Source organism: Alligator mississippiensis, chromosome 1, assembly GCF_030867095.1.
Source record: "Alligator mississippiensis isolate rAllMis1 chromosome 1, rAllMis1, whole genome shotgun sequence".
Classification (NCBI taxonomy): domain Eukaryota; kingdom Metazoa; phylum Chordata; order Crocodylia; family Alligatoridae; genus Alligator; species Alligator mississippiensis.
Window position 1 is genome coordinate 449,570,595 of NC_081824.1, and position 17,237 is coordinate 449,587,831.

A 17,237-nucleotide genomic window follows, 5' to 3' on the forward strand; every position below is an offset into this window, starting at 1 on the left:
GACCCCGCTCAAGAAGGCGGACGCCAAGATCCGGCCGCTACTCAAGCGGTGGCTGCACCTGCCACTAAGGGCCAGCAATGAGGTCCTGCACATCCCCTACTGGCAGGGAGGTGCCAACATACCCAGCATGGGAGACCCCACGGTATGTACCATCGCTGCCAGTGCCCTGGAGGAGACCGCCCACAAGAGGATCAGGAGGCAGCCCACTGGACGTGACTTGGCCACCTTCCTCAGCAGCTCGCTGGAGTGGGTGTTGCGGGACATGTTAAAATACGTGTGGGGGAAAGGGGGTAGTGATGGGGAGCACGGATTTGGAGAATGCATATGACAGTGTGGCGCACAGTTTTGTGTTTGGAGTTTTGGAAAGAATGGGGTTTCCAGGGAAGTTTGTAGGGTGGGCGAGAGCACTGTATGGGAGGACACGGAGTAGGGTGTTGAAGGGGTTTTTGGGGGAAAGAGTTTAGGATGGAGAGAGGGGTGCATCAGGGGTGCCCCTTGTCTCCAGGGTTGTTTGTCTGTGGGATGGAGCCGCTGGCACAGTGGGTTAGAAGGGAGAAAAGGGTGAGGGGGATAGCGGTGCCAGGGGGAGGGGAGCTAAGGGTGACATTGTATATGGACGACGTCACATTTGTGGCTTGGGATGAGGGATCGGTGAGGCGGGTAGTAGACAGGATTAGGGAGCATGGGGAGGCAGCGGGATCCCAGGTAAATAGCGGAAGAGGAAAATGTTAGCGGTAGAGGAGCGGAGGGGTTTGGGGGATAAAGGGCAGAAGGTGGAGCGGGGGGGGATAAAAGTTTTGGGGGTGCACATGGATGTGGAGGGGAAAGGGGAACAGGCGTGGGAGCAGGTCAGAGGGAGGGTGAAGAGAGAATTAGGGCTATGGGCAGGGATGTATCTGAGGAGGTTGGGATTACACAGGGGGCGGGGCGGGGAAGTGGACGGGTTTGTGGGCAGAAAAGCCCTGCGAGGTGGTATGTATGGGGGGTGGAACTTTTTGAGGGCAAAGGGGTTGGCCAGATTAGGTTGTGAGGGGTTGGGGGAGGCAAAGAGGATGTTGAGGGAGAGCAGGGTAAAGGACGGGATGACGGATATTGGGGAGTTGTCATGGGCACAGGTGGGGAGGGTGTGGACAGGAGAGCACGAAGATTTTGCATGGCGGGTGTTGAGGAAGATACTACCAGTAAGGCCAGAGCAAAGCAGATGAGGCTTAATTCGCTAGGCGAAGTGCCCGAGGAAAATATGCACAGGGGTAGAAGTGATAGATCACGTGGTGTGGGAGTGCCAGTTTGCACAGAGGGTGTGGCAGCAAGTAGATAGGTTTTGTAAAGCAGCTGGGGGGGGGGGGGAAAGAGAGTGTGTTACTTTTGAAGGTGCAATGTCTGGGTTGCTAAGTCACAGGGAGAAGGAGCGGGAGAAGAGTTCTGTTGTCATGTACACGGGTGCGGTGTGGAAAGGGAGGTGTTTATTAGTGCAGAAGGGTTTATATTTTACATCAAGGGAATGCGGTCAGTTGATGTATGCAGAGTTGCGATATTACAAAAATAAAGAGAAAAAGAAATGGAAAGGAATCGATTGGAGGAGGTTGACTAAGAGGGAGGAGAGGGAAGCAAATGGAGAAATGTTTAATGGGAATGAAGCGGAGATTTCGGAGTATAAAGGTTTTGGAACTATGTATTTTTAGATGTAATAGAGACTGAGTGTAAATGTTAAAAAAGCAGAAGTAAGGGGGAAAAAAGGGGCGGGAATGCACTAATAGCAGTTTCTTTTTTGTGGGGGAGGGGAAAAGAGACAGTAATAGATGTGAAATGTTTAGAATAGATGTAAAAGGGGAAAACTGCTCGAGTTTGTAAAATGGATTGCATGATAGTTTGTGATTTCTGTTTGGGCTTTGTGTTTTATACGTTTTTGATACTTTATTAACAAAGTAAAGTATTCTTACTGAAAGAAGGCTTTGAAGGAGCGACTCTGCTCACAAGAACAGAGTTTATGGAGAAGTTATTGCTTAAAGATATTGGGCTGAATCCTAGAGATTTAAGCATTGGGATTGTTCATGAAAATTCTGATGTTTGGGGGTTAACTTTTTGGAAAGAAAAGCCAAAGAGGAGTTCTGGGAGAGACAAGGGCAACTTACAAAAGAAGTGAAATGGAAAGGATTGCGGTTTGAAACAGGAGAGAGTACTGTTTCTGAGAACGTTTAACCATGAATTAGAAAGAGAGGATGTAGAAAGATGCTTGGGGGCCAAGTGCAAAGGGTGAGGTATTTTTCCATAACTCTTTCCACCCACAAGATCTGGACAGGGTCCTGGAGAGCAAAAGTAATATTAATGGAGGACCCCAATTTTGGAGGAGTAAGACACACAGCATCAAACTTCTACCTAGGGCCCCATACAGGCTACGCAAACTATGTTGGGCAGCCACAGTTATGCAGTAGATGTGGGAAAGGAGGGCACATTGCGGCTTTCTGTGCACAAACGAGGCGTTTCAAATGTGGGGAGATGGGACACAGGGCAAACGAGCGCAAGGAACAGATGAAGTGTAACACATGTGGGGAAGAGGGGCACACATAGAGAGAGTGCCTGTATTCTTATGCGAACAAGGCAAAAAACCAAGAGAGAAGGAAAGAGAAGCTCAAGAGGGCAAGATGGAGGCAGATAATGAGTCAGGGATATCTGCTAATGAGGTCTCAGAGCACAGGGAAGCATCTGTGTGTGGGGAAAGAGGCAGGGGAGGGGCTGGAGCTGGCAATGGGGTTAGAAATGCTGGAAGAGCTAGAGAGACTGGCCACCTCCACGGTTGAAAATCGTGGTCGAGAGGGAGCCTGAGGGCAGGAAAGAAGGAGGAAAGCAGGCAGGGACACAACCAGCTTCGAAGAGTGACGAGCCCTGCTCAAGAGGGAGTCAGGGGATCCCGCTGGGGCAGGCAGCGAGTGGGACAGAGAAGCCAAAGAGAGAAAAGAAAGGGGCAAAGGGAGGGAAAACAAAACAGGGATGGGAAGAGGATGAAGAGGAAAGGGGTGGGAGACAAGGCGGGGGGAGGAAACACCCAGGAGAACCCGCAGCAGGGGAACAGAGCCTGGAAGGGAGGGGGAAGGGAGCAAAGGAGCAGAGGGTTATTTGAGCCTGGCGGCAATCGTTAACATAGCTCACATGACGGGCATGAGGGAGACGAGGTCACTGGGTGGAAGGGCAGGGCAGGGCAGGGAAGGGGGCATAAGGGAAAGGTCATCCATGAGTAAGGAGATGAGGAAAACACGAAGAATAATATTGTGGAAGGTAAGGAGTTGGTTGAGGAAGCAGAGATGGGAGAGGATTAAAAAGATACTAGAAACAACAGAAGCAGAAGTGCTGTGTGTGCAGGAGTGTGGGATAGGGTGGGGAAGAGAGTGGAGCTGGTTAAGAAAGCAGTGGCAGTGGGGACCTTCCTGGTGGGCGGGAGCAGGAGGGGACCAAAACCTGGGGGTGGGAATTTTGATTGGGGAAGGACAAGTGCTGCTAAGAGTTTAAACCATGCAAGTGCTGGTGTAGGGGCAGGTACAGAAGATGGTGCTGGAGTGGGAAGGGGAGACAGTCACCATCTGGAACCTGTCACCCCCGGTGCATACATGAGAGAGGATGGGCTTGTTTAAGAAACTGGGAGTGTGTTGTGGGGGAGGGGGACAGAGTTGTGGTGGGGGATTTCAACTGCATCAGAGAAAAAGGGGACAGGGTAGGGGAAGAACATGAGGGAGAACTGGATGGGACAGGGAGATTGCTAGGGAGATGGGCACAGGAAGAAGGACTGAAAGATATTTGGAAAGGGGAGGCTGTCTGTACAAGGATGGGGCCAGGGAGGAGGAAAAGATCAGGGATAGATTTTGTGTTTATGTCAGAAGGATTGAGGGTGCAAAAGGAGATAAGGGAAGTGGGAATGTCGGATCATAACATCTTAGGAGTGGAGATCGGACGAGGGGAAGCGGGGAAGGGGGTATGGAAATTGATTTTGAAAGACCTAGAAGATGGAGAGAGATGCAGGGAATTCGTGGAAGAATATAAGGGATGGAGAACATTGAAAAAGTATTTTGAAACAAAGTGGGAGTGGTGGGTAATGGTGAAGGAAAGGATCAAAGAATGGTTTAGGAAGCAAGGGGGGGGGAAGAGCAAAGCAGAGAAAGCACAGTTTGATACAGAAGCAGCAAGGAGTACAAGGATTAGTAAAGGAAGCAGAAGCAGGAAAAGATGTAAAAGAGGAACTGGGGATGGCATGGAGGAAGGTGGAAGAGTGGTTTGAACAGAGAGGAAGGGAAAGAATATTTTTGGCACAGGCACCGTGGGTGCAGAAAGGAGAGGAGTGGAGTGGATGTTTTGTAGAGAGGGTTCAGAATGGGAAGAAAGAAATGAAGGAAATAGTTATGGAAGGGGGGCAGGTCGTAAAGGAGCAGAAGCAGATCTTTTAAAAGAAGTAACAAGGTTCTATAAGGACCTCCATAGTAAAAGGGAAAAAAGAGGAAGAAGAGATGGCAGAAGGGGAAGAAATACAGCAAATGAAGGAAAAGGAAAGGGAAGATTTGGAGAAAGAGCTAACAGCAGAAGAAATAGAAGAGTGTCTGAAAGGAATGAAGACAAATAAAGTGCCAGGGGTGGATGGGATACCAGGGGAGTTTTACAAAAAATTTTGGGGGTGGTTGGGGACAGACATAAAAGGAAGTGTTTAAAGAAATGATGGAAGGGGGAAAGGGTTTGCAGAAGGGGTAATAGTATTGTTGTATAAAGAGGGGGAGAAAAGGGTTGGTAAAAGACAGGGAAGATTAAAATTAAATCAAATAAGTCATATTACCAACCCTTCTGTTCATGGGGTGGGTACACCCTCCATTGTGCAGACAAGCAAGGCAGATACAAAAAGGAATTGTGCACGTTTTTCTGGGGAACTAAAGGGAAAAAGGGGAGCACATAGCGAGATTTATAAAGCAAGGGAATTAGGGCGGTGGGGTTTTCTAGAGGTTGAAACATTTGTATATGGGCATGGGGTGGCAGCATTAGTAAGGGAGGCATGAAAAGGGGAAGAAATAGCAGGGAAGGTTGCAAAGTATTGAGGAGGCAGAGTTCTGAGGGCATGGGGGATATTTGGAGAAAGATGGACAGGAACGTGGGCACAGAAACCATCACAGCACGTGGATAGACTGGCGGCATTCGTAAGAGCACAGGGTTTGGAAAAATGGGGGCTGGAGGGACTGCAAAAAGCAAGGGTGATCTTCAAAACAATTAGGGGTAAAGATGGATTAACAAACATGAGGGATTCGACATGGGAACAGGTGAGACGTGTGGAAGGGAATAGCAGATGAAAGATGGAAAGGGGTTCATGGGGAAGTAGCATGGTGTATAGTGAGACGGGTATTATCAGTAAGAGAAGTACTACATAGATGGGGTCTGGTGAGATGGGCGGGTGCCCTGGGGAGTTCTGCCCACAGGCAGAAATGGTTCACCACATCTTCTGGGAGTGTGCGTTTGCAAGAGGTGTGGGGAAAAGTAGGGGAATTTCTAAAGGGAGATACGATACCCTTTGTGCCCAATCCTATGAAAGTGCAGTGTATGGATTGGTTAAAAAGAGGAGAGAGGCAATGGGAAGTACTGGTGATCTTGATGGGAATGAGGGTGGCACTACAGAAAGCAATGTTTGTTGGTAGGGAAGGGGGTATATTTCCCGGAAAGGGCATGCACACAGCTAGGATATTATGATATCAAGGATTACATTGGGGGAAGGACAAGAAGTGAAGGGAATAGGGTGTGGCAAAGCGTTTGGTGGCAGGAATTTCTGTCATCCGGCCAAGATAGGGAGAGGAAAAGTGTCGGGAATCAGGGAAGAGAGATAAATGGAAAAGGTGGGGAAAAAATATTGGGAAGACAGCAGTACAAAACATTGAATTCTGCATCACAAATGATGCATTATGAAAAAAAGTGTTAACTGGAAATAAAGTGGGGAAAGATGCAAGATGACATTAAAAGGGGAAAAAAAAGTCAATGTATGGATTGTATATAAATAAGAACGGGGAATATGAGACAAAGGAATTATATATATGAAGGAAATGAGAAACAAAAGGAAAAAAAAAAGACTATTTGTAAAGATGAAGAGTTATGAGAAGATTTAAAGTGATTCAAGAAGAGATATGGGAAAATGAATTGTCACTGGCCTGTTATTGCACTTTCTGCAGGACCAGCACCAACCCAGTCTGGTGGATTGCCAGAACAACAGCAGTAAGAAGTGAGCTGACTAGCAGCTTGTTTTTCCTTCCTCCAGTGCAGCATGGGTGCTTGTCTGTCACGACGAGCTAGGGAAGGTAGTGCTGCCAGTGCAACCGGCGCTCTTCCGGACGTACAAGCGACCGCGCCGCTCAGATGAGTAGCTGAAGGGTCTTACGGTTTGCCTTACCCAATAACGTGAAAATCCTGGCTCAGGCTAGTAGCTGAAGACCTTGGGTCTTCCCTCAGTCGGAATAGGGGAACACCTGTGCTCTGAGGACAGAACATGGATAAACACCCCCAGGTCCCAAGGATGTCTCGATCCACTGTCAAGAACCTGCAAGGCACGCATGGAGACCCCAGTTAGGGCGGACCGCTGACTAGGCATCACAGAGGACCCTCCCAGGAGGGTGAACCAGCAAACACGAGCCGGTGACAAACCCCCCCACAATGTCGGGGTGCCGACAGGCGGCTGTTGACCCCTGGCCATTGATTGACCCCCAGAGGCAGAGGGACTCTGAGCCCAGAACCCCAGCTGACAAGACCCACCTCCCGGCAGAGGACCCCGGATCCCGAGGACACTCCCCAGACAATGGTTGAGCCCCCTGAGAAACGGCAGACCCCTCCAAACTCCCACAGCCCCTCGGTGCTAACAGCGTGCCCTGAGCAGCAATGGCCCGCAGACCCTGGTGGTCCCAAGTAAGACCCCCCCCAAGACTCCCTCCCTCCACTGGTGGAGGAGCCCTGAACCCCCAACACCAGATACCCCTACAGATGACCCAGGGGGAGGTGCAGACAGGGCAGTGCTCATATTACTCCTCTTCCCCATCCCTGAGAAGCTGTCATGCCCAACCTGCCACCCACAAAGACAACACAGGTCACACAACGACATGCAATACCACCTACGTCGCTTCCACCTGCTCTGCCTAGCATTCTATTGCGCCCTCTGTGGCACCGAGTACGAGACCCTGAAGCTCCTGAAGAAGCACCACAAGGAATACAAAGGCCACGGAGCCGAGAGAAGACCTGGCACGCTGCCACTGCCCGTCAGACCCAAGCCACAGTGCAAAGACCAGCCACCCTGCTAACAACCCCCTGAAGGTCTGGTCCAATGGATCCCCTGATGGAGAGGCCTGCCCCAGAGATGCCACCACACAGGTCTAAGCCCAGGGATCCCCGACCAGACGTGATGCCCGAACCAGAAAGTCCTCCTCCCGGACCCCCAGGGCCACCCGACGCCGCTGGCCCACTGAAGATCCCAGAGCCACCCGAAGACCACAGACTGCAGCCACAGAGGCAACCCAGGTGACAGTGCTGTGACCCAGCACCAGCCTCCTAGCTCCAGAAGCTCTACTGGACCAACCATCCCAAGGCACTGAGAGAGATCCTGGAGGGACCATCAGCTTTCTGCCAGGTCCCCCAGGAGACTCTGTTCAACTACTTCAGCAGGGTCTTCTACCCCGCAGCAGAAGCCGCCGCCCCACATCCTGCAACCATTGAAGTGGACAATGCCCAGAGGACCAGGAAGCAGCGTGCGGTGGTGTGGCTGGACATGTCCAATGCCTTCGGCTCCATGCCCCACCGCCACATCTTCAGCACCCTCCGTGAGCTGGGCCTACTGGGTGGCATCATCGTGGTGCGAGAGCTCTGCCATGGATGCACCACGACCTTCTGTGCCACTGACGTAGAGACCACGGAGATCCTCATCCAGTTGGGGGTGAGACAGGACTGCCCCCTCAGCCCCAGCTTAGCCATGGAACTGCTCCTTTGAGCCACAGCCTGCCCCAGCAGGCTCCTCCTGTATGGCCAGAAGTTGAGTGTCCTGCCCAACACCAATGGTCTCGTTCTCCTCATCCCTGATGCCACCCAGCTGCAGCAGATGCTGGACATGACATCCAAGGCGGCCAAGTGGATGGGCCTGCGCTTCAACGTCACCAAGTGCACGTCCCTGCACATGGACAGCAGGCAGAAGAGCCGCATCCTGGACTCCAGCCTCACAGTCCAGGGCCAGGATCAGGACAGAGCTCAGGACAGAGATGAGGCACCTGCATGATAGTAAGACCTACTGCCACCTAGGAGACGCCCACCAGGCACTGGTCCAAGCAGATACCACAAGATGCCATCAATGGGATTGTGCAGGATGCCTGCAAGCTGGACTCATCACAGCACTTATCTTCTGCCAGGGGGCCAGCAGGGAACACCTTCCTCATTCCCCACGTTGTATTCATCCCGAGAGGCTCGGCGGTCCCCAAGACCCTCCTCAAGAAAGCAGATGCCAAGATTCAGTGGCTGTTCAAGAAGCAACTGCACCTGCCACTAAAAGGCCAGCAATGAGGTCCTGCACATACCCTACTGGCAGGGAGGTGACAACATCCCCCTCATGGGAGACCTCTGCAACATGGTGGTGGTCACCTATGCCATTTGCCTCCTGACCTGCCCAGATGCCATGGTAAAATGTCATTGCTGCCAGCACCCTGGAGGAGATCACCCACAGAGGATCCCGAGACAGCCAACTGGATGCAGCTTGGCGACCTTCCTCAGTGGCCTGCTGGAGGGCGAGTTCAGCAGAGACAGCAAGGACTTTGCATCACCGTGGAGCCGAGCCCACAACACCACATGCTGCCTTCAGAAACACATTGGCTGCTCCTGGATCTGAACCAAGGAGTGCCAAGTGTCTCCCTGGAACCAGCCCTGCATGCCGACCGCATCACAGTGACACCCTGCATGAGGACCTTCCTGGAGCAGTTCCTGAAGGACCCCAACCGAAACAAGTAAGCCGGTGACCTGAAGGCCAAACCCAACCAGGGTAAGGTCTTTGACATCACCTTGAAGTGGGACTCCAGCAATGACTTGATACCCAGCGGGAGTGTCATGCACTTTGCAGACTGGCACTTCCTCTACCGCGCCCGCCTCAACTGCCTGCCTCTGAATGGGGCTGTCCACTTCGGCCACTGGGACAAGAGATGCCGGTGATGCGGCTACACAGCGGAGACCCTCCCCCACGTGCTGTGCAGCTGCAAGCTGCATGCCAGAGCCTGGCAGCTCCACCACAACACTGTCTAGGACCACCTGGTGAGGGCCATCCCAGCCACAGCGGGGGAGATTTCTGTGAACCGCACTGTCCTGGCCTGAGAGCCAGATGTGACCCAACAATCAGCATGAGCGAAGAGGCCAAGAAGGGCACGATCATGGACGTAACCATCCCCTTCAAGAACTGGCGCCAAGCCTTCACCAATGTCTGGGCTCACAAGCGGGAGAAGTACACCCCGCTGGCCAACATCTTGAGAGGCTGTGGCTATAACAGCACAGTCCATGTGGTCACTGTGGCAACGCTTAGACCCTGGGATCCCAGCAATGAGATCGTCCTGCATGCCTGCTGCATCTCCCACCCCTATGCCAAACTGATGCCCTGCCTCATGGCATCAGACATGATCCACTGGTCCCACGACATCTACGTGGAGCACATCACGCGCTATCACCAGTACTCTGACCCCCCAGACCGACTGTCACTGGACTGGACTCAGGGGACCACCTGAACCTGGTGCTGCAATTGATAGACTTTGAGCAGAAGGTTCAAAAATGGACCACCCTGGTCCACCAGAAGAGGAACCCTGCAATGAGACTCTATATATGGACTGAGGAAACCGTCTTTAGCCTACTCTCTCCATTACAGACCGTTGTACAGATTTGTGTGCATCTCTCCTCTGTCTTGGTGTTGCAACCCCCCTGCCTCCCCTGTCCCCACCCCCTGGCTTAGTTGGATAACATCATATTTTTTTAACCCTAGTTGAATTCCCCTCCTCATCCCCCATCCCTCTTTTGTTAGTCCCTCCCTCAGGCGGTCTATATTTCCTTACTGGCTTTGTCATCTTTTTGGTTCATAACTCTTAACATCCACTAATAAAATTCAAATCTGTTCTTATCAGTTTAATTGCTGATAACATCCTTGATGGGAACACTGATGCATTAAAAGCATTCTTGGCACAGGGAGAGGGCCTCCAGGTTTGCTTCAACCACTCCAGGTATCAGCCTAGTATTGCAGTGCTGCTGAGCCAGATGCCTGCTCCCCTACTAGGGGAACTCCCCACTCAGATCCAAGAGCAGCACAGGCCTGGGCCTGCGGCCCGAGTCACTACTCCTGGGTGACCGCTGGGGGTGGGGAGGTGGGTCAGGCCCTATGCAAATTGGGGCCAGCCAGTTCACAGGGAGGCTGGAAGGGGCTTAGGCCAATGCATGGGTGCACACTCACCTCTCTGCCAGTCTGGCAGATGGCAGGCTGGGGCAGCCCCTATTGCCAACAAGTACAGTGGCCTCCCTCCCTACCCCCCAGCCTCTCCAGGAAAGCCGCCTAAGACAAGACACTGCCTTCGTTGAGCATTAGAAATCACCAGCACCAGCCAAAGCAAGAGGAGCAAGCGGGGGGAAAGCCAAGCCAATACACAAATAGCCAACCCCAAGAGCAAGTAGGCATGTGACTGGCAGGAATGAAGGAACAGGCAGCACCTCACTGGTTGCCTGCCTGCCAGGAAGCCTCGCCCCAGAAATGCAACTGTGCCCTATAATGCCCCACCCCACCACACACCTGCAATGCCACCCACAGGGCCACTGACTGACTGTGGCTTTCCTGCAGGGGAACCAGGCACTGTGGGACTGCCACCCAACCACAGCCCCATCCAGAGAGCCTTCAGCCCCTGCCATGGCCAGGCCTCATCTTGGTGGGCCAGGGCCCATCTTACCCTCAGCCCTGGTCCTCTCTGACCTGACCTCACTCATCAGGCCCCCTCGGCCCCTGGCCCTGATCCACCTCTGGCCCTGGGCAGCTAGTCTTGAAGGCTCATATCAGGGCAGCCGGGGTGAAACCCAGCTGTTTCCTGGCTTGCCCAAGAGGGACCCAGGAGGATGACGGAACAGGAGAAGACAGCAAAGCAAGATCCGGGCCAGACATGAGGGTGATCAATGGAGCAGAGACCCACAGGACTGCAGTGCTTTGAAAAGGTCAGGTACCTGAGGGGAGCAGGCCATGGGAGCAAGAGGTGGTGGGAACCCCAGGGTAGGTCAAGACCAGCAAGCTCATCATGGGAACTCCCAGCAAAGATGGAGTCCAAACCCTGGTATTCAATAGTTATAGGATTTGGATGGGGTCATGGAAGGCATAGGTAATTTTACATGCACAGGTGAGACATGGATGGGATTTATCACCTTCCTTCAGTAATTTCTTTTGGGTCACCCCAGGGTTATTTTGGACAGCCCAAACTACGTAGTAAGCGAGGGGGCACTTGATGTTTTTTTGTTCTAGGACTGTTTGCTTTGGGTGTGGGGAAAAAGGCTAATACTTGTCTAACAAAAATAACATGCATCATGTGCAAGGAGGAGGGATATATCCCTTGGGATTGCCAGACCTCATACACAAATAGAGCAAAAATGGGGAAAGCAGGGAAGGGGAGGGAGGAGGTGGAATCTGAGAATGAGTGTGAAAAGTGATATGAAAGAATCAATGGGAGACGCGCACATCTATGGAGCTGGGTAAGGAGGAAGGAAGGATAATTGAATTGGGGTCAGGGGTGGTTATTTGTGGAATGAAGCCAGTGGCTCAGTGCATTAGAAGGGATAGGGGAAGAAGGGGGTGGAAGAAGAGGTGAAGATTTGTTATATATGGATGATGTCACTATAGTAGTTTGGGGTAGAAGGTCAATGGAGAGAGAGTCTTGGGACATGTAGGGAGTGACAGGGAGGCATTGAGAGACATGGGTTACAGGTGCTGGGGAATCATTTAAAAAAAGGGTTGGGGGCATGGATACAGAAGGTGGTGGGATTGTGGGGTACAAGGGGATTATTTTGGGGGTGGGGGGAAGGTGGAATTGGGCAAGCAGGTGCTGCTGCCTATTATTTTGTTTACGGGGAGGGTTCACCCTCCTTCATGGTTGCAAGTGCAATACATTTTAAAGAGAAGTTTGCATTTTTTTGTGTGGGGGGAGGGGAGAGGATGGCAAGGGGGAGATTTGTAAAACTGGTTAATTGGGGGGCTGGGGTTACTCAAAATAGAGCTTTTTCTGTAAGTGCATGTGGTGGCTGTGACTAAGGGAAGTGAAAAAGGGAGAGGGGTTATTGGGGAAATTGAGACTGGGGAGAGCAGTTGTTTAGGGGTTACAGTTGTTGGCAATGAGATGGATGGATTTACAGGCTGAAAAAGAAAGAAAAAGAAATGATACATTATGCTAGGATGGGGTTTTGTTTTGTTTTTTTTATAAAGGGCAGAGGGACTAAAGAAGCTAGGCACAGAAGGGTGGGACAATGCAAAACCAGTATTTAAAGTAATAAGTAGGGGGAAGTGACAAGGTGATGGATGTAGGGGATCGATCAAGGGCATAGGTGAGAGGTTTGGAAGGGGATAGTAGGTAAAAGGTGGCATTTATTAGCAAGTAAGGGGTTGTTTTTATGGTTAAGGAATGTTTGCAGCTGGGGTATTATTAGGCATGGGGATATATGGGAAAGGAAGGGCAACTGAAGCAGTGAGTATGGCAAAATGTGAATTGGGAAGAATAGTTTGCCCCTACAGGGGACTGGATAAGAAGATTGGGGGGGGGGCGGCAAGTGTGGTGTCGAGGGATGACGATTATGATAAGGGATGTGTAAGAGGTGAAGCAGTGGGGATGAAGATAAGCCAGTTGTAAATACATACATACACACTTTTGTTAAATGTGTTACAGATAACAGAAATCTTTAACATATTGGGTATATGATTTACCAATGTGTAAGGTGACATGGAACCAGGTTGTGCAAGGTATCTGTGGCTGAATGATAAAGGGTTGTAGATGCTTCTAAATCTGGAGATGGTTTTGTTGGGTTTTGTGTTGCAAGGTGGAAAGTTTGGTTGAGGTTGGGCATTTTAAATTTGTTACCTTATTAATAAAAGAAAACCTGTAAGCATCCTGGTGGCACATGAAAATTATTGCATCTGGGACAGAACGTTTTAGGGAAAGGAAGGCATATAGTGTCTTTTGGGAGAGGCATGCAGAGGAATTAGCATGGAAGAGACAATTAACAGAACTGCGCTTTCAAGCCAGAGCAGACTCCCATGAAAGAGGGCTGTTTTAAGAACCTTCAATGATGTAATTGAACTGGAGGACATCCAACATTGTCTGGAGGCTAAAGGAAAAAGAGAGTCCTTTGGGTGGACAGAGCTTTCAATAAGAACAAAATATGGACCGGTTCACGGAGAGCTGGAATGGCAAGAGATCATTGTGGAATCAAACATCTTCCTTCCAGCTTCTGTTTGGGTCCCCATAGGGAATATATCTATTATTTTGGTCAACCAAGGTGACGTAGTAAATATAATGGACCAGGGCGCATTGAAACATATTGTCAATGGACAACAAGTTGCTGATGCTGTGGGGTGGGGTATAGGGCAGGGGTATGCAAGGCTGAAGTAATGTGCAAAAACATGTTGGGAGGAGGGGCACAATTTTGAAGAGTGCCCCCACTCATAAGGAAGGAAATGTCAGAACGGGAGGGAGAGAAGATGGAAGGGGACAGCAAGTCCCTGGTATCCCTTCAGAGGATGGAAACATTTAGTATGGGAAGGAAGATGGCTGGGAGAGTATTAGAGCTCAGGACAAAGATGAATTTATTTGAGGAAGTAGAGAAGCTGGCTACATCAACTGTAGAAATTGTTGTAGAGCAATAGACAGCCATAGTAGAGGAGAGGGAGGCAGGAGAAAAAGTGACAGGAAGTGCAAGGGGCATGGGGTTAATTGGTGTAAGTAACTATTTGGAAATTCTGTTGGGCAGGGAAAGCCTTTGCTGGAAACATCATGCAACCAACCAAAGAGTGAAAGTGGGGATACCAAAGCAAAAACGGGAAGAACAAGAGAAGAGGAGTGAGAAGGGAAAAGATATAGGGGAAGAAGCAAGACTGACAAATGGTGCAAGAGTGAAATCAGGAGGAGAGTCAGGGTGGGGGCAGCTTTTCTAATAGCCCGTCAGCTATTGTAAGCTAGGCTTAAGCAACGGGGATGTGGAGGGTGGGGGTTGAGAAGAAATGGAGGTATGAGGGGGGAGGACACTTGGGGAGTAAGACAGGGGAATGCATTTAATATTGTGGAACATGAGAAGTTTGCCGAGATGGAGGTAAATGGGAGGAGATTAAGAGGGTAGTATAAGGTAAAAGACGTGCTATTCCTCCAGAAGCATAGAATAGGATGAGGAAAAAAGCTGCTGGGAATATGGGGAGGGAGAGGTTTGTCTAAGACAGGGAAGGTAAAGCTAATCAAGTCTGTGATCTTACCGATCCTGCTGTTCGTAGGGTGGATATACCCTCCATCGTGGAGGCAAGCGAGGAGGATACAAAGGGAATTGTGTGTGTTTTTCTGGGGAAGTAAGGGAGAGAGGGTAGCACGTAGGGAGCTTTATAAAGCGGGGGAGCTAGGGGGATGGGGTTTTCCAGAGATGGAAACGTTCATATATGGGCACAGGGTGGCAGCATTAGACAGGGAGGCACAGAGAGGGGAAGGAATAGTGGGGAAATGGGTAAAGTACTGGGGAGGTAGAGTTTTGAGGGAATGGGGGATATTCGGAGAAAGGTGGACAGGAGTGTGGGCAGGGAAACCATCACAGCACACGGACAGGCTGGCGGCATTTGTCAGGGCAAAGGGTTTGGTAAAACGGGATGGAAGGATTACAAAAGGCGAGGGTAATTTTCAATGCAATTAGGGAGGAAGATGGATTAACGGATGTGGGGAATTTGGCATGGGAACAGGTGAGAGGTGTGGAGGGGAATAGAAGACACAAGGTGGAAAGGGTTTCACAGGGAAATAGCGTGGTTTATAGTTAGGCGGGTGCTATCAGTCTGAGAAGTACTACACCGATGGAGGCTGGTGAGATCGGCAGAAAGCCCAGGGGAGTTCTGTACAAAGGAAGAAAATGGTTTTTGGGAGTGCGCGTTTGCAAGAAGGGTATGGGGAAGAGTAGGGAAGTTTCTAAGGGCGATAGGGTGGGCACAGGGGGTGTCCTATGAGACCGAAGTGTATGGACCAGTGAAACAAGGCAATGGGAAGTGCGGGTGATTTTGATGGGGATGAGGGTGGCATTATGGAAAGTGAGGTGCTTGTTGATAGGGAAGGGGGTATGCTTTACACAAAGGGAATGCGTACAGCTGGGGTATTATGAGATTAAAGACTAAATGAAGGGAAAGGGAGAAAAGGGCAAAGGGAGTAGGGCATGGCAAGGCGTTGGGTGGCAGGAATTATTCCAGCCGGCCGGGATAGGGTAAGGGTAGGGAAAGAAAAGAAGGGATAGAGAGGAGGGAAAGAAAAAGCATCAGGAAGTAGGGAAAGGAAATGCGTCGGGAATCAGGGAAGGTGAAAACCAAGTGAGGAAAACAGTAATACTGAAACAAAAACGAGTTGTGTATGCTATAAATAAAGACGTGTGGAAAATGTGGTAAAGGCAAATAAAAAGGGAAATACGAGACCACAGGGAAAGACTGTGTAAAATATGAGGATGCATTATAAATGTTGAAAGTGTCCCAAGAACCTGTATGAGAGAGCAAAATGTATGGTCATGGATTGCATTGCTGATTATGTCAGAGGAGGATCTGGTGATCCAGTTGTGAAGAAATTGTGATGGAGAAAGGAGACAGGAAGTTCCCACGATTGTGTCATGCATTATTGATTCATGTATGATATTGTTTATTGTGAGATATTGACAAAAGGAGGCGGTGTGGAGAGATAAAGAAATATTTAATATTTTCTTAATAAAAAAATAGAAGGCAGAAAGCGTGCTGTACAGCCTACATGAAGATCAAAACATCCTCTAGCAAGAAACAAGTCACGGGGCATGTCATTAGAAAGAGCATTAAGGCAAAGAGCAGCGAACAGCGAGGCAGCAAGAATAACCTGAAGGCACAGTAGGGATCACCATTAAGATGGCTGCATTACCATGCCCACATCCCTCCTCTCAACATCCCATGGTGAAATCTTTGCATGGCTTCCACAGATCATCCCCTTCTCCACAGGGGCATTCTGATCAGGGTACCACTTCTTCCTCAAAAGACGGAAAGACAGAGCTGGCAGGGACCACAAGAGGTCCTTTAGTCCAGCCCCTGCCCAAGGCAGGGTCATCTCTACCCACAGCACCATATTACTACTAGAACTAAACCAATGGTATTGTCACACCCACAAATCATACGACCCCAAGATGTCCTTTTGCTTCGCCTGTGGCAATAGTAACCCATGTCCTCCTTCTGCAAGGGTTGTTAAAAGATGCTGAATGGCACACAAGGAAGAGGTCCATGCCTCTGCTACAAGAAGGCACTCATCCCCACAATCTGTACCCATCTGACCAAGGGGTAAAACTTCTTCCTGACCTCAAACTGGGTGACCAGCTTGACCCTGAGCAAAGGGGCAAGTCCCTCTAGCCAGGAACCTACAGGTTTTACTTGAGGAAGGAGTATTGGCAGTCTCCAGCCTTGGTGACAGTCGCTCAGCGCTCCTGAGGAAGGAATATGCCTACCACAACACACAGCAAAGGACAAAGAAAAGAGTCTTTCCCAGCCTCATGCTTCTGGGCTTCACTGGTTGCCTCATAGGACACAAGCAGAGTAAAGCATAGGCACAGTTACTCCTAGATCATTCCTGATCAATGTTTACCCGACCTCTTTTTCAACACCCCCAGTGACGAAGGCTCCACAACTTCCCTCAGCAGTCTAGTGTACTGCTGCACCCTTTTAACAGCCAAGTCCTTCCGGCTATCCAACAGTAGCAAGACCAGCCCTCTGTTCATGGGACATGAATAAAACAAACCAAGCCTTTCCTGTGGCCCTCTTGATGACATCCAGGTCAGTCCCGAATGCCCTGCCCCACTCCACAGGCATTAAGAGGCACTGGAGCACAACTTCACCTCAAGCTCTCCCTCCTTGACCTCATCCTCTACCACCCGCTCTCATGACAAACTGCTCAGTTCCTTTCCTTCAGCACTATGCACATACTGCTGAGACATCAGCACTATGTGCCACCATTCCCACATAT

General features: G+C 50.4%; 1 non-coding gene across 1 annotated transcript; it reads left to right on the forward strand.

Annotated features, from left to right (window-relative positions):
- Positions 1 to 10,093: 10,093 nt before the first annotated feature.
- LOC132247939 (U2 spliceosomal RNA) lies at positions 10,094 to 10,280 on the forward strand. Its single transcript, XR_009459325.1, has one exon. It is a non-coding gene; the product is annotated as a U2 spliceosomal RNA (small nuclear RNA).
- The last annotated feature ends 6,957 nt before the right edge of the window (positions 10,281 to 17,237 follow it).